The sequence below is a fragment of the Malaclemys terrapin genome, chromosome 3, assembly GCF_027887155.1.
Source record: "Malaclemys terrapin pileata isolate rMalTer1 chromosome 3, rMalTer1.hap1, whole genome shotgun sequence".
Taxonomy (NCBI): domain Eukaryota; kingdom Metazoa; phylum Chordata; order Testudines; family Emydidae; genus Malaclemys; species Malaclemys terrapin.
In genome coordinates this window covers 89921234-89947159 of record NC_071507.1, presented here as the reverse complement: position 1 = coordinate 89947159, position 25926 = coordinate 89921234, and the positions used below count along the sequence as shown (strand labels likewise).

Here is a 25926-nt window from a genome sequence, read left to right as displayed (position 1 = left end):
CATACTGCTTTTTGCTTCTATTGGTGATGGAAGTGAATAACTTTGGGAGTGTTACTGACCGTGTTGTAGGAGATGTGAAGATTGCAATGAATGCTGGAGACTTCTCTTAAGAGTACAGATATAAGAAAGTTTTGGATGGATGGAAAGTATACTGCAGCAACTTAGAACACTGGAGGTTGCATGGTTATTACCAAAGTTTAGGGTGCCTGCACAGCCTAAATTCTGCTCCATTATGCATGTGTCACAATACAGTAATTAAATTAGGTTAGATTACACTTTCTTGAATTACAGTATACACTTCCACACCTTAAACAGATGTGGCATTTTTTAATCACTGAAGTGCCAAACAACAGAGTCCTCAAAAGTCATTAACATACAAGATATACAAGTATCCAGCACAGCCCTCCAATCTTCTGAAATACCTTGCATTCTCAAATTCTATATTACTACATTTTGTAAACTATCTTAAGACCATGATGTATACACACAAGCAGCAAACCTTAACTTTGGCATTACCTAGTTTGCAAGCAGGGTGGATTGATTAAAAATCACTGATTTTAATCATGATTTACATTGACAAGCAGGAAACCTTGATTTAAGTCATTGATTTTAATCATGTTTTGCATTTGTACTTCAGTTATTTTCCTAAAGAAAGTTACCAGTCAAGGAGAATCAACCTATTAAAACATGTTGTTTTGCAACTAAATATTGCCTTTATGCTAAATTTGGAACTTTGCTAACTAGGATACATGATCCATACACATTTAAGCAATTATATAGCTTAACTTAAGTAAACGTTAAGAATTTGAATAAATGTATGTTTAGAAGATGGTGAATAATGCATTTCTTATTTACTAGGTGCTTAATTTTTCTTGTGACGCGTCAAGCTCTTTTTGGATAGAAATCCAAAAATCAAAATGTATGAAGAGCATTTTAATTTTTTTCATTAAATAAAATTCTTAAATTTGTTTTATATTTAACACTTATCAAAACATGCTTTGCATTTAAAACTGATTATATGTAGTTAGTGAACTGAACTGATCATTTCTAGTCACCATGTCATTCAATATTTTAGAACTAGTAGATCATAATCTCATCCTCACACCTACTTTTTATGCATAGATTGGAAGAGGAAAACGTATTTTTCAAATCCCAATTGGTTTCTTAACTTTGAATGAGCTAGTCATTAAACTGAACTATTTGAATAAACTGAAATGAACAGAATATTCTCTCTGCAGACAAGGCTACTGATGTCAAAAGTTGGTTTAGCATTTCATCAAACTCTGGTTCCAGGTGCTTAGCTATTGACTTTCACTAGCTCAGTGGTTTCATTTTCTTTACAACCTGACGTGCTGCTTAATGTTCTGTTCTGTATTTAATTTAAGTGATTAATAGATTATAGAAAGTTTGGGTCTTAACATAGGTGGTCAATTTCAAATTTTATGTTTAACAGGTTTTTTAAATAAGTCTGTACTTAATTTAAATAAAAAAAATCAATTTTAATTTTTTTTAAACTGATTTTTATTCACCATTTGCAAGCATAATACTCCTAGATGTAGTTTAAATTATTTTTTTAAACCAAACATATAGGCTAGACACTGCAAAACGTTCTAGATGAGCACCGAGTAAGGCAAAGGCTTAACGTTTTTCATATTTTTAAAGACTGCAGTGGCGATGTACTGTTTTCAGATGTGCAAAGCTAAACTCGCTCAATGAAAGAGGGCTCCATAAATGTACATACACCACACTGCTATGTTAGCCATGCATAGAACAGTGGAAAAAAGTACTTAAAAGTTGCACCTGAAGTACAGTGCATGTACAAAGTGCAATTTTCAACCTCTCTGCCTGGTTAAATAAAGACACTTTTCCTAGGAACAAGTGGAGATATTGCTATTCAAACTTTTAAAAAGAGAAGCATTTGCCACTGCATCCCTCCCCCCCTTTTGAAAAGCCACCAAAGCCTTTTTGATCAAACTTTCTAAAACTATCCATTTGTGGGCAGAAACCATGTTCTGAGATTTCAGTTCAATAGATGAAAATTTTAGAAAGAGCTAAGCAACTGAAAATGGAATTGTAATGGAAATACTCAATCTTGGTTTTACTGATCACTTTTGCTCCAGGTATGGTCATCCAGAAAGACCTCAAGTTACTCTACATCATAGGATGGAACTGATAGTGGCCCCCTATGTTTAGGTTGCCTACCACTCCATTACAAAAGGTTCACTTATTTTTGTAAGGTTTCAGAGTAGCAGTCGTGTTAGTCTGTATCCGCAAAAAGAACAGAAGTACTTGTGGCACCTTAGAGACTAACACATTTATTAGAGCATAAGCTTTCATGGACTATAGCCCACTTCTTCGAATGCATATAGAGTGAAATAAATATTGAGATATATATATATATATATATATACACACATACAGAGAGCATAAACAGGTGGGAGTTGTCTTACCAACTCTGAGAGGCCAATTAAGTAAGAGGGGAAAAAAAAAAAAACAACTTTTGAAGTGATAATCAAGATAGCCCAGTACAGACAGTTTGATAAGAAGTGTGAGAGTACTTACAAGGGGAGGTAGAGTCAATGTTTGTAATGGCTCAGCCATTCCCAGTCCTTATTCAATCCTTAGTTGACCGGTGTCTAGTTTGCATATCAATTCCAGCTCAGCAGTCTCTCGTTGGAGTCTGTTTTTGAAGTTTTTCTGTTGTAAGATAGCCACCCACAGGTCTGACATTGAATGACCAGACAGGTTAAAGTGTTCTCCCACTGGTTTTTGAGTATTATGATTCCTGATGTCAGATTTGTGTCCATTAATTCTTTTGCATAGAGACTGTCCGGTTTGGCCAATGTACATGGCAGAGGGGCATTGCTGGCACATGATGGCATATATCACATTGGTAGATGTGCAGGTGAACGAGCCCCTGATGGTATGGCTGATGTGATTAGGTCCTATGAGGATGTCACCTGAATAGATATGTGGACAGAGTTGGCATTGGGCTATGCTTTCTGTATGTGTGTATATATATCTCCTCAATATTTATTCCACTCTATATGCATCCGAAGAAGTGGGCTGTAGTCCACGAAAGCTTATGCTCTAATAAATTTGTTAGTCTCTAAGGTGCCACAAGTACTCCTGTTCTTTTATTTTTGTAATTAATTTGGCATGTCTGAAATTCAGCAAGGCAAAAGCCTTGGGGATAGGGATGTGCCTTTTGCTTGTCTCATGAAATGCATGAGAAGTTACAATCCGTTAGACAACTCTTTCCCATACGCTACTTGTTTGCCTCACGAAAATCTTAGCAGCATGCCAAACCAACAAAACATGAACATTCTAAAACAGGTCCTAGTTGCTGTGCCAAAGCTGCAGTAGCAGATACACCTTGGAGCTGCAAAAGCAGTGGTGGAAGCACAGCTGGGCTCCATTCCCACAACCATCTCTCTCTGGACCAAGTACAAGGCTTTAGGGCAGCCGTGGGCAAACTTTTTGGCCCTTGGGCTACAGCGGGGTAGCAAAATTGTATGGAGAGCCAGGTAGGAAGGCTGTGCCTCCCCAAACAGCCTGCCCCCCCACCCTCCATCCCCTGACTGCCCCCCTCAGAACTCCCCTCCCTGCTCCTTGTCCCCTGACCACCCCCTTCCCAACCCTAACCACTCCCCCAGGACCCCACCCCGACTGCCCCACCCCCTATCCACACCTCTGCCCCCTGACAGGCCCCCCCAGGACTCCCACACCTATCTAACCCCCCCATCCCTTGACCACCACACCCCAGAACCTCCACCCCATCCAACCCCCCCGTCCACTGACTGCCCCCTGGAACCTCCTCCTGCCCCTTATCCAACCCCCCGGTCCCCTTACCATGTTGCTCAGAGCAGCATGTCTGGCAGCTGTGCCGCTCAGCCGGAGCCAGATGCGCCGCCCAGAGTGCTGCCCACGGGGCTGTGGGGGAGGGTCCGGGGGCTAGTCTCCCTGGCTGGGAGCTCAAGGGCTGGATGTAGCCCACCTCTGCTATAGGGGCAACGTACCGATCAGAGCCAAGCCAGGCCACCTCCACCCCAGCAAAAGCTACCAGCAGCTAATCAACCAAGTTGTTTCTCCTGCTGCCAACTACTGTAGTAAGAGTCCTGAGGCAATGAAGGATCAGAGTTCAAACCATGCTGCTCTATGAATAATGATGCATGCCAATGATGCTGTATGCATCATGTTAACACTTTTTCCTTTAAGAACTACAAAACTATATTAAAAGTCTACATTAAAACAATTATTTAGGTTGCAAAACCATGTGGCTCAAACATTGGGAAATACCAGATTTAAATTTCCTGTGCAATCTTAATTCTCCCCCCTTGTGTATATGCATAATAATATAACCTTTAATCTGATCATGTGTATCCCCCCCTTACTCCCTGAGCTAATATTATTCAGGGCACAGGATGGATGCAAAAGGGGCTGAATTCATGTTGCATGAGCAACTGTACATCCGGCATTTCTTAACTTAGAGGTTGACTTTGCAACCTAAAAAGCTAACTTTCTCTTAATAGTTTTTTTGTACACATTATATATATATTTCACCCTATTACTGAAACATGGAAGACTTTCTGCATCAGCAATACTTCACAGTAACTTAGCAATTTAAACTTGAGAGGTTTAGCTATACAGAGCAGATTGATAGCAGCACCCCAGTAGTCAACATTTTGAGATGCATTAAGTAATTCCTCAAAACTACTGGCACCTCTACAGCAGCATGAAGGAGTGTCAGAAGCCAACCTAAATTTGTTTTAGGTCTTTGAATATTGACTGGCTGTTCTAAATTGCTTATTGTTTTGTCACTATATGTACCTGGATATGGGGGGAAATAAATAAATAAATCTGTAAAGCAACAATCCTATAAACACTTAAGCATGAGGTACTCTTACTCAATGTGTAAAGTTATTGCATTCTTAATTTTCTGCAGGTTCAAGGCCTAAGGGGTCTTATTTGTTATTTTATCAATTTTTATTATTTTAATTGCCATTAACATTCCAATAGTAAGATGGGTAAGAAAACATGCTAATGGACCACCATCTCCAAGACACTGACCACAGTACATAGACTATGTTTACTAAAAAGTAAGTTATTTTGTTTAAAAGCAAAGCACATAGAATAAGCAACTTTAAATACTGTGCAATAGCTAAAGATGCCTCCCCTCAATTGGCTCTCAACTGAAAGAACATTCAACCTCACTGCTAAGGTGACTGTAATTTTCTGTAAGAGCATGACAATATGCCATTTTCTACAAGAATAAACAAACAATGAAAATTCTTTTAAAGAATAATCTTCAATCTGTCCTATTGACAGACACAAATTCAGTGTTTATATATGGCATAATTTATTCGCTATCATACGAAAATGTACATCTTAACCCCAAAATTCATTCTGGAGACAAATGGTAGCTTGTCAAGTTTCCAGCCTTTTACTTTTCCTCTCAGTAATATCAAGATACATTAATATTTCACCTATTTGTAACACATTAACACAGATAGTTGGAACACAGGATAGGTTTTTATTTAAATTTCTATGTAAATTCTTAAAACTTCTTATAAGCTGATTATAGCAGCTGTTACTGTGCCATATTTGACACATGAACTAAAAGGCTCGTGCCAGAGGATCATGTTCTATTTTATCTTACAGGCCACTTTACAATATTATGTCATCAGTACTGTAATATTTTAAGGAATATAAGAGATACAGACATAAAATTATGCAGTTAATTGCAATTGTTTTAGTTAAACATTGCTTTAAGGGCTTTTTTTTTTCTTTAATACCTGGCAGCTAATTTTTATGTTACAGTTTGTGTAGAAACCACCACTACAGGTATCAGTGTCTCCAAAAAACAAACAAATACAAAACAAGGCCCCGGATCCGCAAAGATTTCTTCACATACTTAACTTTAGGCACGGTGACTAGTCCCGCTGCCTTCCCGGAACCCACGCACAGTGCGTAAAGCTAAGCATGTGCATCAGCCTCCGCAGGCCGGGAACGCAAGTGAGCTGCACCTCTACCCTGCCGCCACGCTGAACAGGCCTTGGAAACCGTTCCGTGCCCCCGCAGGCGCCCCCGCAGCAAGACGGGCCATTTGACAGCGGAGCGCACAGGCCTCTCCCTGCGGCGGGGACACGGCTCATTGCCGGTGGAAGGGGGGCAGGGCCCCCGAACGGCTCCTAATCCCGCCCGGGCTCCGCCCGCCCCTTCCTGACCGCTTTCGCCGCAGCCTATAAAAGAAAACGGGGCCTCCCCAGCCGGCGGGTGGGGACAATGGACGCTCCCGGGGCCGGGCCATGACTCACGCACCCAGCCAGGCTCTCGCCTGCGCCTCACACAAAATGGCTCTAGGTGCTGCTGCCCCTGTTCCCGTAGGTAACGGCCGGAGCCGCCGGGCTCGGAGCCCCCAGCCCCAAGAGCAGCAGGGCGGGGACACCCTGGTGCCCACCGCCCCCGCTCCAGCGGCCACATCCCGCGCGGAGGAGAAGGAGGCGGCGGCGGCGGCGGCACCCCGGCAGAGGGGGAGGCCGCTCGGTCACTCACCTCCCGCTTGCGGCGCGGAGGCCTCGCTGTCCCCGCGCACCGACTGCCCGGGCCTGGCCCGTCACATCAAGGGCGGCACCTTCCGCACCCGCCTCAGCGCCCAGACCCGGGGCCTCCGCGGTCGCCGCCTCCCCCACCCCGCGCTGCCGCCCGCTCTTTATTTGCGGATTCCCTGCGCTACAAAATGGCGCCGAAGGAGGAAACGCGAGTGCAGTCGCCCCGCCCCTGGGAGGAGTCGCTGCCGCCCGCAGTGCCCGCCGCGCGCAGGGAGCTGGAGAAGCAGGAGCTGCAGCAGCGCGACCCACCGGCGATGCCCCGTCTCGCGCCGCCTTTACTCACCCGGCGGCGGCACGGCGGTAGCTTCCCTTCTCCGGCTCCGCGCCGGAACTACTTCCCAAGCGCCTCTCCTCCTCCTTCCTGCGGGGTCCTGGCCCAGAGCCTCCGCCTTTCCACGGCGTCTCGCCTGTTATGTGGCGGTTACCCTGACAGTTGAACGGACATCGCATGGGGCAGCCGAACATCTGATCGGAGCTGGGGGGGAGATGCGGAGGGATACCACCTGCTGAAGTGAGGCTTCGAGCGGAAGAAGACAAAGCCAACCATTTTAGTCCGTAAGAAGACACCGCGCTATTGGCCGCAAGCCTAACGCGGGGCTACCCCCACAGTACCTTCTGACCCGCCCCTCCCGTGGCAGGCTCCAAACCCATCCCCCAGAGAGCAGCCGGGGGGTGGCGCTGGCAGCTCCCCGGCCTCATCTCCACCCTCCCTCAGGGCAGAGCAAATACTATGTCCACTGCATGGCTCTCTCACCAACAGAAGTTGGTCCAATAAAAGGCATGACCTTACCCAGCGCGTCTCACTGTAACCACACGCATTTTTGAAGCCCCCCTGAACTGACCTTTGGATTTGGAGGCGCCCTTGGTGTTGCCTTTAAAGGGTCACCAAAAAGATAAAACACGTTGAGAAGCAGTTACTTGTTGCTACTAGCCAGCTTACTAAACTAAACGGACGTTTAAAAATGTAATTTTTATTTTCACCTTTTACATTGTTTACTTTTTGCTTTTTTCTCAGCGTGTAGAATGGAAATGAGACTAGTCAGTTTCAGTTGTCCAGTACAATGTTGAATCTTCAGGCAGTAAACTGCAAGGAAATGTTTAGATCCTATTAGTGTTCAAACGAAAAAAAAATATTTCTTCTGATTTTAACATTTTGAAAAAATTGCCTAATGTTGGCACAGTTTGAACAGCTACTGTCTAAATTTCATTTTGTGGAGCTCTTTATGTGCTATCCATTATTTCTAGCTTTAAAGATGTTCAGCTGACAGAAATGTTCCCTCCCTGCTAATTCAAGAAATAATAAAGGTTCTCTGGGTCAAATTAGGCCCTCTGTTACACCTATGCAACTGGGTTGTGCAGGCATAACTGATTAGAACTCAGTAAGCAATTCTAGTGATGATGCACAAGGAATAACAGAATCCATCCAGTCAATTCTCTCTCAGCCGTGTTAACTGAGCTCTGTAGCACTAGAAGGAGTAAAAAGCAGTACAAATGTATTTGTCCCTAGAGGGCAGATCTGGTTGTGAAAATGTATACAGAAAATGGATCTGTTGAATAAGAAGATGCTATTTTTACTTAGTTATTGTTCACTGCAAAACTGCACTTTAAATTACTTGTGTCCTTTTAATAAAAAAAAATTAAGGGTGGTAGTGTGGGAAATAACCCTAAGCACAATTTAAATCAAAATGCTGTGACCAGCATTGAATGACATAGGACTCCTTGGAAGTTCTACTTTAGTCTGTAGGTACCCTCAAAGTGTGAAATTAAAGAGAAGCATTTAGCTTTGATGTTGCCTGCTGTGGCTCCTTGCTGTCTTGCATACCCTTCTTCCACCCCCCAAACCCCCCCCCACTCTCACCCCCAACCTGGCAGAAGTTTATTTCAAGTTCTTGCATTTTGTATTAAATTATAACATATCCAAAGTCTGGGTGGGCTGCTATTTTATCAGACTAGTTTGTAATATAAACATTGGTATAAGTGGAACACTGACTGCTCATACTCTACAAAACTGGGAATTTATATATAAAGCAATTAGGACAAGAAGTGGGAGATTTATACAATGGAAAAGGGAAGATTTCCCACTTTAAAATAATAATGGACAGTTATTTCAGGTAATTTATATTCCATACATACATTATTTAAAATTGTTTTCCCATGCATAAATCACAGTTTTAAATATAAGACATCTCAAGATTTCCAGGGCTAGAAGTAAGTACAGTTCATCTCATTGGAAAACCAGGAATCCCTCTTCTCTAATGATATAAAGCTCATACCAAGCTCTGGTGAGTTGTGAGATGTAGGACTTTAAATCTGTCATTGGTACATATTGTCCATATTGCACCTGTGTGTGTGTTGGGCGTTTCTATAATAGGTAAAAAGAAAATATTTCTTTCTTGTTGCTGCTGTTTTTTAAAGGTAGTATGAGAATGCCTAGCTTCCCCTGGTTTGAGGCTCAGGCTGAGACTTTGGTATGTGATAGTGGCTGAGGCAAGTATGGATCTGTTAGTGAAAAGTTAAAACAATGAGGAGTCCCTGTGACACCTTAGAGACTTACAAATTTATTTGGGCATAAGCTTTCATGGGCTAGAACCCACTTCAGCAGATGCATGGAGTGGAAAATACAGTAGCAGTGTAGTGAAAAGTTAGATGCTGAATGAGTTTAGGAAGCAGCTGAGTAGAGGTTTTGTGGATCTCAGAAGTGCCTTAAGTCCCTTTGTGGATCTGGCTCTTCCTGTTTTGCACTTGCTTTTAGTGGAAAAGTTGTTTTTAAAGAGAGAGAGAAAATGACTTGAGAAGAGAGCACCATCTGGCATTAGAGTAGAATCAAAAAGTCTACAATCGCCAGTATGCCAAAGATGTCTTCATCCAACTACTAATCTTGCTTGGCATCCAAGATCAGGCCTGTTCAGAGTGGTATGGTTATAGACAGTTTTAATTGTTGCTTGTAATCTTTTCATCCTCTTATCCTGTTGTAGGTTCTGTGGATAATAGTACATTGCACATTAACCTAATTATTCTACTGCTGAGAGGCTTGCAACTAGAGTGCTTCTTCACTTATCCAGCTTTGGATTTTTTGTTTTGCTTTTGGCTTTTCAGCATGGAGGCAAATTAGAAGAAAACAAACTTTAAAACATTTAAAAGCAAAAGCCTGTATATGTCAATAATAGATTTTTTAAAAAAACTAGAAAAGTGGTCTTAAACCACTGCTACTGGAAGAGAACACACAGATAAAAGTAGTATTTTCTCTCCCTTCTTGTTCTTCATTTGGGCTGGTCCTGACCTCTTCTATAATTGCATGGCATGCAGGTTCTCTAGGCAACCAGCAGCTGAGATGCATCTTGCAGAGCTAGAGCTGCTATTATATAACTTGAATAGCTGGCATGGGATGGTTGGGTCCACTAAGCAAGCAAGAGAGGAACAGTTGGGCTCTGAGCATAGTATTGCTACAGTTGTCTCCTACTGCCATGTAGCAAACACAAGTACAGTCCTTGCCAAATAAAAAATGATGCAGTATTGCCAACCCCAAGTATTTAAAATTCATGAGTCAGACCAGACCCCCAAAGTCATGAGATTGTCTTAAAAATCATGGGATTTAAAAATAATAATAATAAATGTGGGGTTCTTATTTGTTGCCAGTCTTCTGAGCCGTGCACTTGATTTGTGTTATCAAACTTTTCTCTTAACTACAAGGGCTAGAAACTAAATAGTTGAGATTCCCATTAAATAATCTGGCTCCAGAAACTGAGGGTTTAAAAAGGGCAAAAGTTGGCAACAGCTCCGATAGCAGCTATGATCTGTAACCTTGGAGAGCTAGGCAGCAACAGCTAAGAGAAAATAAGGGTTATAGCACTATTCAGAAAAGAAAATGGAAGCAGTCAAGATAGAAGGGTCAATACAGTTTCCATAAAGCACTGGTAGTCGGCAAGAACCTTAAAAGAGCAGGAACTGAAAAAAAGCTGATCAGATCATGAAAAGGCAGACTCTGATTATATTTACTGGGAAAAAATTCCCCAGTAGAAACGAGGGTAGGAATGAATCAATAGCCCTCACTTAGTTCTATAGACAATGAGGTGTGGAAGGAGCATGGAATGGGGAACAGGCAAGAGCTTTTTCAGGGACAATGGGGAAGGGGTATTTTTCTGTCACTAGGGTGACCAGATAGCAAGTGTGAAAATCGGGAAGAGGGTGCGAGGTAATAGGAGACCATATTAAAAAAAGCCCCAAATACCGGGACTGTCCCTATAAAATCGGGACATCTGGTCACCCTAGTGTCACCAACAGGAAAGGTAATCCAACAGAATATATGGATCACTGAAACCACTGGGCAGCAGGAAAGTGACATGGATGGTGTGACACATGAAGGGGGAGTAGCTCCTTTTTATGAATACCCAGCCAGCAAGTTAGCTATAAAGTCCTTCTTGGTAGCTGTTCTCTGCTTGTTTTACCTCTAAAGGGTTAAAATGCCTCCAATGGGAGGGCTAGAACTTTTTAAAATTGGGGAAAAAACTTCCCTTTGTTGTCTGTTGTTCTCTTTGTGCTGAAGAGACAGGGATAGCAGGAATGTTGTGTAAGGTTTGAACCAGGTATGAAAAAATCATCTTCCATACCTAGAAGGATTCATTGGGACAGAGAATGTTTAGATAGATGCAATCAGGTTTATTTCTTTATTTGGGCTTGTGGAACTCCTCTGTGCTAACCCCAGATGCTTTTGTTTGTGCCTGTAACCTTTAAGCTGAACCCCCAAGAAAGCTATGTTGGGTGCTTAATTTTTGGAATTGTTCTTTTAAAATCTAGCAAAAGCCTAAATTCCAGATGTATTTTCTTTCTTTCTTTTCTTTTTTTTTTTTTTTTTTTTTTTTTTAATAAAATTTACTTTTTTTAAGAAGGATTTGGATTTTTGTGTCCTAAGAGGTTTGTGCATATACTGTTTGATTGTGCATATGCTGTTTGGTGGCAACAGATAATTTCCTTTGTTTTCTTTTTCAGCTCTTCCCTGGAGGGGGTATGTGTGAAAGGGCTTGAGGGTACGCCACAGGAAGGAATTCCCAAGTGCATCTTCCTGGGTTCCAAAAAGGGGTTGGCATTTGGGTGGTGGAAGCGTTTACCAAGCCATGGTCAGAGAAAAGCTGTAACCTTGGGAGTTCAATACCAGCCTGGAATGGCCAGTATTAATTTTTAGAATCCTTGCAGGCCCCACCTTCTGCATTCAAAGTGCCAGAGTGGAGAATCAGCCTTGACAGACAGGCTTACACTGTGGCTACCGGGTGGGGACATCTGAGCAGAGGAAAGCCCAGGTTTGAGTTCAATGACTCTCTCTCTGCAGAGAGGGTTTGGCTAAAGGAATATCTTAGATACTAAACTGGAGGAGCAAGGCTATTCTTGTACACTCCTATTAGGCACTTCCCAAGACCTCATTTAGAATTACTACATATTTTCCTTTTGTTTCTAATGAAGGCTTTGTACCACAGGTAGTTGAACTCATTCTCTTTGGACAGCCCTTGTAATGACTACTCCTTTATTAGTAAATGTGTTTATGAGTATTTACAGAGGAACTAACCAGAGCATATAAGGTCAGATCCTCACTTGGGCTAATTAGCCCTAGCTCCATTGATTTAAATGGAGCTACATGGACTTTCTGCAGATGAGGATCTAATCCATAGAGCCTACTAAGAAGACCTACAACACTTGCCTCTGATGAGGTTGAAAAAGCTACTAGGGGGGAAGCTGTTCTAGACTTGATTTTAACAAATAGGGAGGAACTCGTTGAGAATGTGAAAGTAGAAGGCAGCCTGGGTGAAAGTGATCATGAAATCATAGAGTTTGCAATTCTAAGGAAGGGTAGAAGGGAGAACAGCAAAATAGAGACAATGGATTTCAGGAAGGCAGATTTTGGGAAGCTCAGAGAGCTGATGGGTAAGGTCCCATGGGAATCAAGACTGAGGGGAAAAACAACTGAGGAGAGTTGGCAGTTTTTCAAAGGGACGCTATTAAGGGCCCAAAAGCAAGCTATTCCGCTGGTTAGGAAAAATAGAAAATGTGGCAAAAGACCACCTTGGCTTAACCACGAGATCTTGCACGATCTAAAAAATAAAAAGGAGTCATATAAAAAATGGAAACTAGGACAGATTACAAAGGATGAATATAGGCAAACAACACAGGAATGCAGGGGCAAGATTAGAAAGGCAAAGGCACAAAATGAGCTCAAACTAGCTATGGGAATAAAAGGAAACAAGAAGACTTTTTATCAATACATTAGAAGCAAGAGGAAGACCAAAGACAGGGTAGGCCCACTGCTTAGTGAAGAGGGAGAAACAGTAACAGGAAACTTGGAAATGGCAGAGATGCTTAATGACTTCTTTGTTTCGGTCTTCACCGAGAAGTCTGAAGGAATGCCTAACATAGTGAATGCTAATGGGAAGGGGGTAGGTTTAGCGGATAAAATAAAAAAAGAACAAGTTAAAAATCACTTAGAAAAGTTAGATGCCTGCAAGTCACCCGGGCCTGATGAAATGCATCCTAGAATACTCAAGGAGCTAATAGAGGAGGTATCTGAGCCTCTAGCTATTATCTTTGGAAAGTCATGGGAGACAGGAGAGATTCCAGAAGACTGGAAAAGGGCAAATATAGTGCCCATCTATAAAAAGGGAAATAAAAACAACCCAGGTAACTACAGACCAGTTAGTTTAACTTCTGTGCCAGGGAAGATAATGGAGCAAGTAATTAAGGAAATCATCTGCAAACACTTGGAAGGTGGTAAGGTGATAGGGAACAGCCAGCATGGATTTGTGAAGAACAAATCATGTCAAACCAATCTGATAGCTTTCTTTGATAGGATAACGAGCCTTGTGGATGAGGGTGAAGCGGTGGATGTGGTATACCTAGACTTTAGTAAGGCATTTGATACGGTCTCGCATGATATTCTTATCGATAAACTAGGCAAATACAAATTAGATGGGGCTACTATAAGGTGGGTGCATAACTGGCTGGATAACCGTACTCAGAGAGTTGTTATTAATGGTTCCCAATCCTGCTGGAAAGGCGTAACGAGTGGGGTTCCGCAGGGGTCTGTTTTGGGACCGGCTCTGTTCAATATCTTCATCAACGACTTAGATATTGGCATAGAAAGTACGCTTATTAAGTTTGCGGATGATACCAAACTGGGAGGGATTGCAACTACTTTGGAGGACAGGGTCATAATTCAAAATGATCTGGACAAATTGGAGAAATGGGCTGAGGTAAACAGGATGAAGTTTAACAAAGACAAATGCAAAGTGCTCCACTTAGGAAGGAAAAATCAATTTCACACATACAGAATGGGAAAAGACTAGGAAGGAGTACGGCAGAAAGGGATCTAGGGGTTATAGTGGACCACAAGCTAAATATGAGTCAACAGTGTGATGCTGTTGCAAAAAAAGCAAACATGATTCTGGGATGCATTAACAGGTGTGTTGTGAGCAAGACACGAGAAGTCATTCTTCCGCTCTACTCTGCTCTGGTTAGGCCTCAGCTGGAGTATTGTGTCCAGTTCTGGGCGCCGCATTTTAAAAAAGATGTGGAGAAATTGGAAAGGGTCCAAAGAAGAGCAACAAGAATGATTAAAGGTCTTGAGAACATGACCTATGAAGGAAGGCTGAAAGAACTGGGTTTGTTTAGTTTGGAAAAGAGAAGACTGAGAGGGGACATGATAGCAGTTTTCAGGTATCTAATAGGGTGTCATAAGGAGGAGGGAGAGAACTTGTTCACCTTAGCCTCTAAGGATAGAACCAGAAACAATGGGTTTAAACTGCAGCAAGGGAGGTCTAGGTTGGACATTAGGAAAAAGTTCCTAACTGTCAGGGTGGTTAAACACTGGAACAAATTGCCTAGGGAGGTTGTGGAATCTCCGTCTCTGGAGATATTTAAGAGTAGGTTAGATAAATGTCTATCAGGGATGGTCTAGACAGTATTTGGTCCTGCCATGTGGGCAGGGGACTGGACTCGATGACCTCTCGAGGTCCCTTCCAGTCCTATAATCTATGAAAAAAAAAAAAAAAAAATACGGAACAAATTACTTTAATGGTGCCTTTGTAACAACAGAACGTGGTAAAAATGTCCCTGCAATGGTGACTGTCAGAGAGCATTTTCTAGAATTTATTGACATTGATGATACTACAGGAGCTGGTATGACAAATGTGCTTCTATGTCATAGTGCACGTCATGATACTACAGAGCTGAATTGATTGGTGGAATGTGACACTCTGTTTGGGGTTTGTTAGCAATATTAAACAGATTCCCATTTACTCACTGTGGGCCTATAGCAAGGCCAGAGTCTTTCCTGGGGACTTCCCACAAACCACACACAAGCCATTATGATTCATCTAACTAAAAGGGCAGTGGTGTCTTGAATCACTGTAGTCCATGATTCTCAAACTTCATTGCACCGCGATTCCCTTCTGAGTTCTGACAACAAAAATTACTAAACAACCCTGGATGGGGGACCAAAGCCTAAGCCTGCCTGAGCCCCGTTCGGGGGGCAAAGCCCAATCCCCATTGCACTGGGCCGGGAGGCCAAAACCAAATGCCAAGGGCTTCAGCCCCAGGCAGGGGGCCTGTAACCTGAGCACCACCGCCCAGGGCTGAAGCACTCGGGCTTTGGCCCCGGACCCCAGCAAGTCTAAGACAGCCCTGGTGACCTCATCAAAGTGGGGTGATCCACTTTGGGGTCCCAACCCACAGTTTGAGAATTGCTGCTGTAGTCAGTCTCAATTTTGGGGGAACAGTTTAAGTTCAAAGCACAACTATCTGTACAATTTTTTGAGACAGCCAAGGTGGATGAGGTAATATCTTTTATTGGATCAACTTCTGTTTGTGGAAGAGACAAACTTTCACACTACCCCGAGCTCATCTCTTCCACCAACAGAGGTTAGTCCAATAAAATATATTACCTCACCCACCTTCTCTTTCTCATATCCTGGGACCAACATGGATACAACAACCCTGCAATATACAGTTATTTGTCTAAGGAATAAAATCATGTTTCTGTCAGGCTCCTTTTTTAAGTCATAGAATAGCCCCCACAGCTTTAATTTGCAACGATTTTTATTTGAAAGCAAGCCAGAATTTTTTATGTGATCCTGATTAGGGGATGAGTTGCACTTGCCCTGATTAAGTTATATTCAGCAAGGAAGCTAGTTGCTTACCCTGAGCTTTTCATAGCTGAGAGGAATTCCTGCCTACTCCTCAGAAACTTTTCTCCCACAATACAATCAGTTCATAATTCGAGGATCAGGAATTTGAACCCTTATTTTGGCTCTCTTACCTTGGGATAGCACTTTGATCTTTAGGCTATGTCTAATGGCCTGAATCTGTCCCTGCACTGCAGACTGGATCTGTGGGTTCTTTTTGGTGGGAAAATCTGAAGGAGGAATGTCACAGCCTCCCTACTAGAGATGGGTGAATAACCGATTTTTTTTGTTCACTCACAACTCCAAAAAACTGGGAGGAAAAAGATAGTTTTGGGTCAAATCAAAACCAAAAGTAAAAAAGTTATTTTGGGTCAAACAAAACATTTAATTTGTATTTTGAACTTTTTTTTTACATTTAACAAATTTTTAGTACAATCAAAGGAAGTTTCAAAACAAAAAGCCCTCTAGAATAAATAAATCGCAATGTTTTATTTCAAACATGTTGAAACAAAACATTTTGATTTATTTGGAAAATTGTTTTTGGTGTGTTTGTTTTTTAACCAAAACAATTTGACAAACTAAACATGAATTTGCAAAATGTTTCTGTGGTGCTGAATGTGCATTTTTCACTAAAGAAAGTTTCTGTCAAAAAATTTTACTCAGCTGTATTCCCTGCCCTAGACTTTAGAGCATACACTATAGGCCTTGAACAGGCCCAGGCACAATGTGAAATCAGGCCTTCCTGTGCGCAAACTATGTGGAAGGGCAAAAGTGGAAAAGATTGCTTCATCAAGGCTTTCTCAAATCAGTCAAAGGTACTCATTTTTGCAGCATGAATGCAAAGCTTTAAGATTCAGATTATTGTATATCTGTATATAAAACAAAGAATAATAGTGTGTTTAATTATTTTTTAATGGGAAAAAGAGTGTGTGTGCTCCCCTCCCCCCCCATCTTCAGGCACAAACATTGCTGAAGAGATTTTGTCCGAACCACTAGACTACAGATTCACTCTCTCTCTGGCCCCAGGACTGTTCCACTGTGGATAAATATTTAAATAGTCATTGGACCAGAGAGAGAAAGAATAGGAATGACTCTGTAGTCCCATGGTTAGGGCATCCATCTGGGAAGTGGGAAATCCAGGGTCCAGTTCTCTTTCATTATTTAGCTACTGTGGAACAGCTTCAACAGGAGAGACTGAGGGATTCCGACATCGGACTATCCTATAGTGCGGTGGTTAAAAGTCTGAGAGGTGGGAAACCCCTATTCAAATCCTTTCTTCCCCATGTTGGCAGAGGGAAGGGAATTGAAGCAGAGTCTCCCACAACCCAGTGCCTTAGCCGCCAGGCTAAGAGTTATAAGGTGGGCAGTACCATCACCTCCTCCTCTGGTGGCAACCTGACTGTAAATGGGACCCAGTCTGGTAGGTGGCCTCTGAGCAGGCCTACCAAATCAGGCATCATATGCAACTTAGGCAAACGTCTATCTTTCCTCTGTGTGTGAATCACTCTGGGGCTTATGCAGGAGATAGATGACTGGATGACTAGAGTGAGGAAGCACTGCGCAGGCCCAGAGACAAAAATGTGGGTGGCAGGGAACATTTACCCTGAAAACATAGTTACCGAATGACTTTATGTGCCTACAGAGTTCAGTGGCAGTTCAGTGGAGATTAAAACAGGGACTTAGGTGCCTAAACCTGAGACTTTGGCACCTAAATCTGAGGTTTAGACGTCTAAGTATCTTTGTGGATCAGGGCTTCCATTCCAAACTAATGTCCCCAACTTACCCAATTGGATTTGTCAGGTATGAATGAGATTTCCAAGTACTGGGAAAATGTACCAACTTTGGACACTATTTCACTATTCATTAACTGCTGGATCCAAACCACAACCTGCCAAATCGCTGAATGTACTTTTTTGGTATCATTTTTTTGCAGTTTGACTTATTCTGATCTGTAACCTACCTGTTTCATAATTGTCTTATGCAATTGCTATGTTCTTTTGAGCATTGTTTTTATGAATTTGGGTCCCATCCTAGTTATTCTCTGATCAGAGTTAGGATATTGCAAGTTTGGTAGGAACACTTTTATAAAATTCACCAACACCACTGAGACCCTTGCTGTATCACATCTTGACTGTCGTAACTTTCTCTGTTCTGGGCTGTCAAACAATTCTGTTGCTTGCAGCTAGACGAAAAATACTGCAGCAGGCTAGCTTACTGGGGTGAGCAGTCCTGTTGATTTACTGCCCTGTCTTGACTTTGAACTCCTAAAAATAACATTTAATGATACCAGAAGTTCATCTTAGATTGACTGTAGATTGTGCACCTGCAGCGAGGCCTCAAATATTAATAGTCAATTGATAATTATAGTAATGATAATGTAAGCATGAGTATAGTAGTTATGTGCTACCCTTGAATGTCCACACTAGTCATTCCCTCCTGGTCTGTAAAAAGATGTTGAAGACTACTTCTTGCTGCAGATGCTATGGTGTCTCAGGAATTATATGGATTTTTTCTAAGGTTAGCTATCCTGTTTGGCATAAAAGTATGTAATCATAATTCTCCCTTATCTGATGGTAGGCATAATAATTGCTTATTGATCAGGTCTTTTAAAGGACCCCAAACTGAAATACATTTTTTTTCAAATTTAAACAGATCATTGTTAAGGGACCAGTTGCCCCGGCCAACATGGTCAGGGGAGTCATACAACAAGGAGGAAGCACCTGAAGGAAGAGCTGTTGTACCTTGAACCCTTCATATTTTCAATCTCTAGATGCTTGGGAACATATGGTATGCCTTCCTCTCTGCCCACCCAACATTCTGTTGCTCAAGGGATTTGTCTGGCTTCCTCATGCAGCTCGTATACTGAACCCGAAGAGACTGGGAGCACTTCTTCCCCTTTCAAGGGCTACTCAGGGCCGTCCTTAGGATTTATGGTGCCCTAGGCGGGATTATTAAACTGGTGCCCCTGTGCCTGACTTGCTCTTAACAACACAAACATAAGCTTACAGTATTGGAAAACTTGCCAAATGCATGTTATTAAACCCAGTTTAACTTAATTAAGCACACTGTAATGCTGATGGACTAGCACTAAAGAAGTAGCGCTATAGAAAAAAGTCTGATTTGACAGAATGATGCAAATAATATAATTTTTTTAATTTGTCAACATTTTATTGGAAATTTATATGAAGAGGTATTGAAACAAGGATTTGTTTTTAATTAAAAGCAATCTTTCTGGCTTTTTTTGGCAAAAGCAGTAATAATGTCATTGTATGACAAAGACAAAGTGATGTCTTGTTCGATTGCAGGAATAGCAAGACCAGTCAAGCATTCCTGACTCATTGTAGAACGGAGATAGCTTTTAATGAGCTTTAGTTTTGAGAAACTCCGTTCTCCTGATGCTGCTGTTACAGGAATTGTCGGTAGAATACGAGTGGCAATGTACACATTAGGATATATGTCAACAAGTTTGCTGGTATGAATAAACTGTACAATGTCCATCACCGATTTTGCATGTGGCAACATTGATGACAGTGTCCTCAATTCTTCGTACAGTTCAAGTCCATTTAAATCAAAACTATCACCGTGCTTCACAAGGCTCTCTAGGTTCTTGCACTGTGACCTTGAGCTAGTGTGAAGAACCTCACAAGGCGCTCCACCCTGACTGAGACACAATAGAGTTGGAAACCCATGTCATTTTTACAAAGCCACTTTTTAGTTTTAAATGTATAGTGGACATCAGTCTTAATGTTAGTTACAACTCTATATCAACCTTCTACTGTAAATAGATCAATGGCATTATCCAGTTTAATAAGCTGGGTTTCCAAGCAGTGGGGAACTATAACCCCTAGTTTTACTCCTAGGTAAAGCACAAAGTGACCAAAATGAAGTCAGCACAGAATAATCTCATCAAGATTAAGGTAGCACAGAAATGTTACAGAAGTCCTATTGTGCCTCATTTTTGTTTGGAAAGACATTAGCAATAGCAGCACATTTTGGGCACTGCCAGAAATACATGATAAATCACTGCCTCTAAAGTTCCATCAAAAACTGATATTTTCACAGCTCTAGCATGATCTGCTACACAGATTCTTCACAAGGAAGTGTCCCTTTTTAACTCATATTAACCATGTATTTACTTTATGAAAGTTGGACAAAACATTGTGAAAATGTAAGACATTGGCTGCCCAACCTCTGGGCTGGCAAAAGCTATACTGACTCACTGGGAAAAAAAGCAAGTGAATCTTAGTACAACATATGGTCTATACCAGGGGTCGGCAACCTTTCGGAAGTGGTGTGCCAAGTTCACTGTAACTTAAGGTTTCCCATGCCAGTAATACATTTTAACATTTGTAGAAGGTCTCTCTCTATGTCTATATTATATAAATAAACTATTGTTGTATTTAAAGTAAATAAGGTTTTTAAAATATTTAAGAAGCTTCATTTAAAATCAAATTAAAATGCAGATCTTATCAATTTAGTGTGATCCTTGCCCCGCTCAGCCCACTGCCGTTCTGGGGTCCAGCTACTGGCCCTACTCAACCCACTGCCAGTCTGGGATTCCATTCACTCAGCCGGCAGCAGGCTGAGCGGGCCGCTGGCGGGCTGAGTGGGACCGGCGGGGGGGCTGAGTGGCTCAGTCCGTTGCCAGTCTGGGGTGCTGGCAGCACTCAGCCTGCTGCTGCTCTGGGGTTCCAGCTGCCGGCCCCTTGCCAGTCGGGGTCCCAGCCGCCGGCCCTGCTCAGCCTGCTGCCGGCCCCACTCAGCCCCCCACCGGCCCCGCTCAGTCCGCTGCCGGCTGAGTGAATGGAACCCCAGGCCGGCAGCAGGTTGAGTGGCTCAGACGGGGTCTCAGCCACGGGCCTGCTCAGCCCGTTGCCAGCCTGGGGTTCCTTGGGGGTCCCCAGCCCAGCAGCAGGCGCTGAGTGGGGCTGGCGGCTGGGACCCCGGCTGGCAATGGGGCAGCAGCCGGAACCCCAGAGCGGCGGTGGGCTGAGCCGCTCAGCCTGCCGCGGCGTGCCATCAAAAATCAGCTTGTCTGCCACCTTTGGCACATGTGCCGTAGGTTGCCAACCCCTGCTCTATACACTAGTAAGGGGATGAGCATATTCCAGTTGTTGGAGGCTCTATTTAGCAGTAACAGGGCTATAGGAAAGTCAGTCAACATTTTTGTGTGTCTGATGAAAACTGGCCCACTCCCTGCCCCAAACCAAACTTGCCACAAATAATTGTCAACAACTTAATTTTCTGTTTTTGGCTAAGATATTGATTTAAAAAAATATATTGAAATTGAATTCAGGGATTGTTAGCAAGCATTTTTGGCAAACAAAGTTGTTAAATGACAATCTAAATGGCAACACAGTACTGCTTTCATGCTTGGCTCACCCGCCAGCCTGCTGGACCAACAGCTGCAGTAGAGGAGGAGAGAGGTGGAAAACTGCAGGATCCCAAAATCCACCTCTTGGGGTACAGAGTGGCAACAGCAGCAGCAAACCCTCAGGTCCGATCACACGCCAATGGGCACCACCGCCAGCCCAACGGACCATGGTGAAGTTAGCACACCATCTGATTTCAGGGACGGGGCACCCATGGAGCCACAGCAGCTCATCCTGCCCTGCGCAGCTCCCCCCGGATGAGATGGATCGCTGCCAGCCCGGGGGAGAGACGCGCTCCCCAGCTAGGGTGACCAGATCCACATGTCCTGAGTTTATAGGGCCAGTCCCAATATTTGGGGCTTTGTCTTATATAGGCACCAATTACCCACACCTAGGGTGACCAGATAGCAAGTGTGAAAAATCAGGACAGGGGATGGGGGGGGAGGGGTAATAGGAGCCTATATAAGAAAAAGACCCAAAAATGGGGACTGTCCCTATAGAAGTGGGACATCTGCTCACCCTATCCCAACCCCCCGTCCTGATTTTTCACACATGCTATCCGGCTATCCCCAGCCCAGCCACGGGTGACCCTTCCAATCCTGGCTGGCTGCCGAGGAAGTGAGTTACTTTCACTTTCATTCCTCAGCAGGCAGCCAGCTAGCCTCCCCCCCAACACCTCACTCAACCCAGCCCTGCCGGAGGGGAGGAGAGAGAGAAAGAAGGGTGCTCCTTGGGGGGGGGGAGAAAAGGGGAGTGCTCCGTGGGGTGTGGGGGGGAGAAGAATGGACGTTATGAGGGACAACCAGGGGCGGCTCCAGGCACCAGCGCAGCAAGCACCTGCCTGGGGTGCTGTCTGCCGGTTGCCCTGAGGGCAGCAGTCAGGCTGCCTTCGGCAGCATGCCTGCGGGAGGTCCCCCGGTCCCGAGAGGCACCCCTGCTCTTACCCCAAATACTCTGTCCAGCACCTCCCAAATACCATCTCCCAGTACACACACACCCCTCCAGCACCCCCAAAATACCCCCTCGAGCTCACCCCCTCCCCCCGCAGCAGTGTCCTCTAATACGGAACTTGATATACAGGTGGGGTCACCCTAGATACAGTTGAATTTTAAAGGCAGGTGTTTCTGTTCTACCTCATGGAGTGACCGCAATGGGGCCAGGCTCTGGAAGTCTCAATGAGCTACAATCCCAGCTGGGTCCCCAGAGGTAGTTCCAGAAGGGCGGGGTGATTCCCTGCACAGCCCAGGCAGAGGCAGCGTTGCCCTTTTCTCTCCCCTCATTCCGAAGGCTTGGCCCGGACCCATGACACAAGGTTGGGTGAGCTGGGTACATGCTGGGAAAAGCCCTGAGTGGGGGGACTCAGGCTGGTGCAGAGAGGGGAGCAGAGCCCGGAGGCCTCCAGCCTGGCTCTCTCTCTCCTTCCCCTCTCCACCTAGTACCTTGTGTACCTTGCTGCGGCTGGGCTGAATCTCGCCCCAGGGGGCCCAGCCGAGGGACACCCCGTCTCTCTCTCGCTCTCCCGGGGGTCTCTCTCGGAGTCAGGGTCACCGTCCACTGACGGAAGAGGTGCCTGGCAGTTGCGGGGAGTCTCGCTTGCTCAAGTGGAGATGACTACGTCCAAGGCAGAGTGGCGCCTGTGGACATTCCCCGCTCCGGCGGGGTCTGTCCACCAGCTACCTCGTCCCTGGAGCGCAGGGTCCAGTATAAATGGGAGTGGTTCCCCCCGGGCTTTGTCTGTGGGTCCGGAAGCCCGAGAGGGCGCCACCCCTCACTCCTACGCTGGGGTGGCCGCATGGCCGGAGTGAGACTGCTGTCTAGCCCTGTCCACACGGGGGACAGAGAGGGGGACATGGGGGCACACATCAGAGCTCCTCACCTATGATATAGGAGCACAAGCCCCATGGACTCTCGCCCTTGGTTTTACAATTGTACTTCTTTTTTCTTTCTTTTTGTGTGTGTGTTTTTTCTTAATAGTTATATTTTTACCTTTTTAATATATTTTACTTGTATTTCCTTTTTTATTTTATTTTATTGTTATGTATATATATATATATATATATATATATATATAAAGTTTCTTTTAATTTTATTTCCCCTTTTATGGTTTTTATGTATTTTACAATTCTTTTATTTTTCAGTTTTTATTATTTTACTATTTTTAAGTCTGTTAATATTTTTGTATTTTATTCATTATTACTATTTTAAATTTAGAACAGGAGTACTTGTGGCACCTTAGAGACTAACAAATTTGTTAGTCTCTAAGGTGCCACAAGTACTCCTGTTCTTCTTTTTGCGGATACAGACTAACACGGCTGCTACTCTGAAACCTATTTTAAATTTGTTTTGCACTTTTTATAAATGTATTATTTTTTCTATTTTTTATTCTATTTTATGTTAATGGTATACTGTTGTCCAATCATTTGGGCTCCTATCTTCTCTCACTCCAGTGAGGAAGGATCTTCAGCCTCTCACCCCATCATGGTAGTCATGCGCCACCCCAGCCAAGTCTCTTTGTCCCCTTACTCCAGCCAGACCCTCCACCACCACCATTCCAGCCCATGGTGCTGAAGTGCGCACCCCCTGGCTTGAAGTGGTTTCCATCCTATGTTTACAGATTGGTTCACTGACTCTCAGCACCCCACTATAAAAATTGTTCCAGCACCTCTGATCCAGCCTGGTCCCTTGTCCCAGGAGTCAGCTGACTGGTGTGGGGGCCAAAGGGCTGAGCTGGGTTTTACAGTTCAGTCAACATAACCAAATAAAGCATGTTTGTAAGCCTCTGTGAAAAAGTGGTAGCCTAAGGGAAGTTAGGCACCAACTTCTTTTAGAGCATAAAGTGCTATAGAAAGTTAACAATATTCCTATGTTTTGCCCCACCCATAAAACTTTGGCTATTTTATCAAAATGTAAATTAATGTGATCATTTAACATAACTTGCTTTTAAATCCAAGGAATGAGGTTAGTCCATATAAGGGACAAATTGTCAAGGCCCCAGGGCTCACATAAGTCAGGGATGGGCATTGTTTTAAGAACATGAATAGAATAGAATCTGACTCCTGGTTAGGAAGAAAACAATTCAGTGATAGAGTGGGGATACACAACTGGATACACAACTGCAGTTATTGCTGTAGCTCCATAAGCAGGCTGAACTGACTTATTCCCTGCCCTCCATCTCTTCTCTCCCCCCCTCCAGGTAGATGCATAGGGAATCTCCTAGCATGGGCCACCTAATTCGTCTCTCCTTTCCTGGACTAATCCATGACCTCAAAGGAATAATTGTGATCTTATTACCTCTTACTAGCCACCAAGAAGGCACACTGGATGCACAAGCCTAAGCACAAATATATTCCCTTTGAGTAAAGCAAGTGGGTTTAAATATCTTTTAAAAAACAGCTCTGACAAATGCTGCATTTAATAAATCCCTTTGCAGATCAATTCCATCATCCAGGGAAAAGTGGTTTTACTGAACAGCCATTATGGATAAAAGCAAGGGGAACAAAGGAAATTGCACTGCAGAATTGTGAAGGAGTGGGGAAGCATGACAGATGTAGCTACAGAATAAGTGGGAAACAGGGCCGTCTCCAGGCACCAGCTAAAGAAGCAGGTTCTTGAGGCTGCCAATACCAAAGGGCGGCACTCCAGCCGCTATCGGGGCGGCACGTCTGGGTCTGCAGCGCAGTAATTCGGTGGCGGGTCCCTCAGTCCCTCTCGGAGCGAAGGACCTGCCACCCAATTGCCACCGAAGAGTGGAATGGCGCAATCGTGCTGCTGCAGCTTTTTTTTTTTTTTTTTTTTTGCCGCTTGGGGCGGCAGAAAACCTGGAGCCGGCCCTGGGGACAACAAAGGATACTGGTGCCAGAGCTGCCGAGCCTGCCTCACCTCACGCTGGGGGAAAGAGTCACACTCACAGGTGAGTTCCTTCCCTCACCCCTCCCCTTCCCTTCCCAGAGACCCCAGCAGCCAATCCCCTCCCTCAGACTGTGCTGCATTCGGCTCTCTCTAGGACCCAGCAGCCCTGCTGTTAAATGCTCCACTGCTTCCCGTCTGTCCGGGCTCCGGGCAGAGCAGTGCCCCCAGGTAGCATGGTGCCCTAGGCGGTTGCCTGTTCTGCCTATGGCTAAGGACGGCCCTGCCAGTACTTCATGTAGCTATTTCAGGAACAGAGATTGGTACCCAAAAGCCAGTGCAATTGCAATGATATAGTACAGTGCTGGAATGGATGCAGGCAGAATTGCATCCCAAACTGTCATTTTATCACAAATCTCATGATATTTGGTGGGTTTTTTTTGGTGTTTAGCCTCAGCCCCAATTGTCAAGTGATTATATAAGAATGTCTGCTTTCATTGGGGAGAAAAAAAAGCCTAAAGCCTTTATGGTTATGGAGAAAAGCTTGAAAATGTCAACCCTAAAAGCTGAAAAAATAGTAGGCAAATTAAAAGAAACCAACATTTAGTATTTTTGCTTTAAATCTCATGATTTTTAAGCCAACCTCATCCCTTTTGAGGGCCTGACTCATGATTATTAATACTGGAGTTGCTAATATGGCATGTGCAGGCCTATGTCACACTTAAATATAACCAAGCCAGGATTATATTTAACTGTGTATAACTGTAGCATAGATGGAACAGGATTGTGTCTCTGGTAGCAAGGCTGAAGTCCTGTTTGCAATCCAAATAGGTCCAGCCCACGCTACAGCTTTCAAGGATGGTGTCAGCAATCAGCAGCCTCCCTTACCCTAAGTTAGTTTTATCTGTAGTGCGGACTGGCCCAGTCCTAGGA

At 43.8% G+C, this 25926-nt stretch overlaps 1 protein-coding gene across 3 annotated transcripts in view; it reads right to left on the bottom strand.

The window, feature by feature from the left end:
* Positions 1 to 8379, bottom strand: part of WTAP (WT1 associated protein) — a 40333-nt gene extending 31954 nt beyond the window's left edge. Inside the window, exon 1 of one of the 3 annotated variants that reach the window (XM_054021513.1) lies at positions 6895 to 8379. The gene's annotated coding sequence lies outside the window, so the exon portion shown is untranslated. Of the gene's footprint in view, positions 1 to 6555; positions 6810 to 6894 lie in introns of those variants that run through there. The other 2 variants (XM_054021514.1, XM_054021512.1) reach the window with 2 other exon arrangements.
* Positions 8380 to 25926: the final 17547 nt, after the last annotated feature.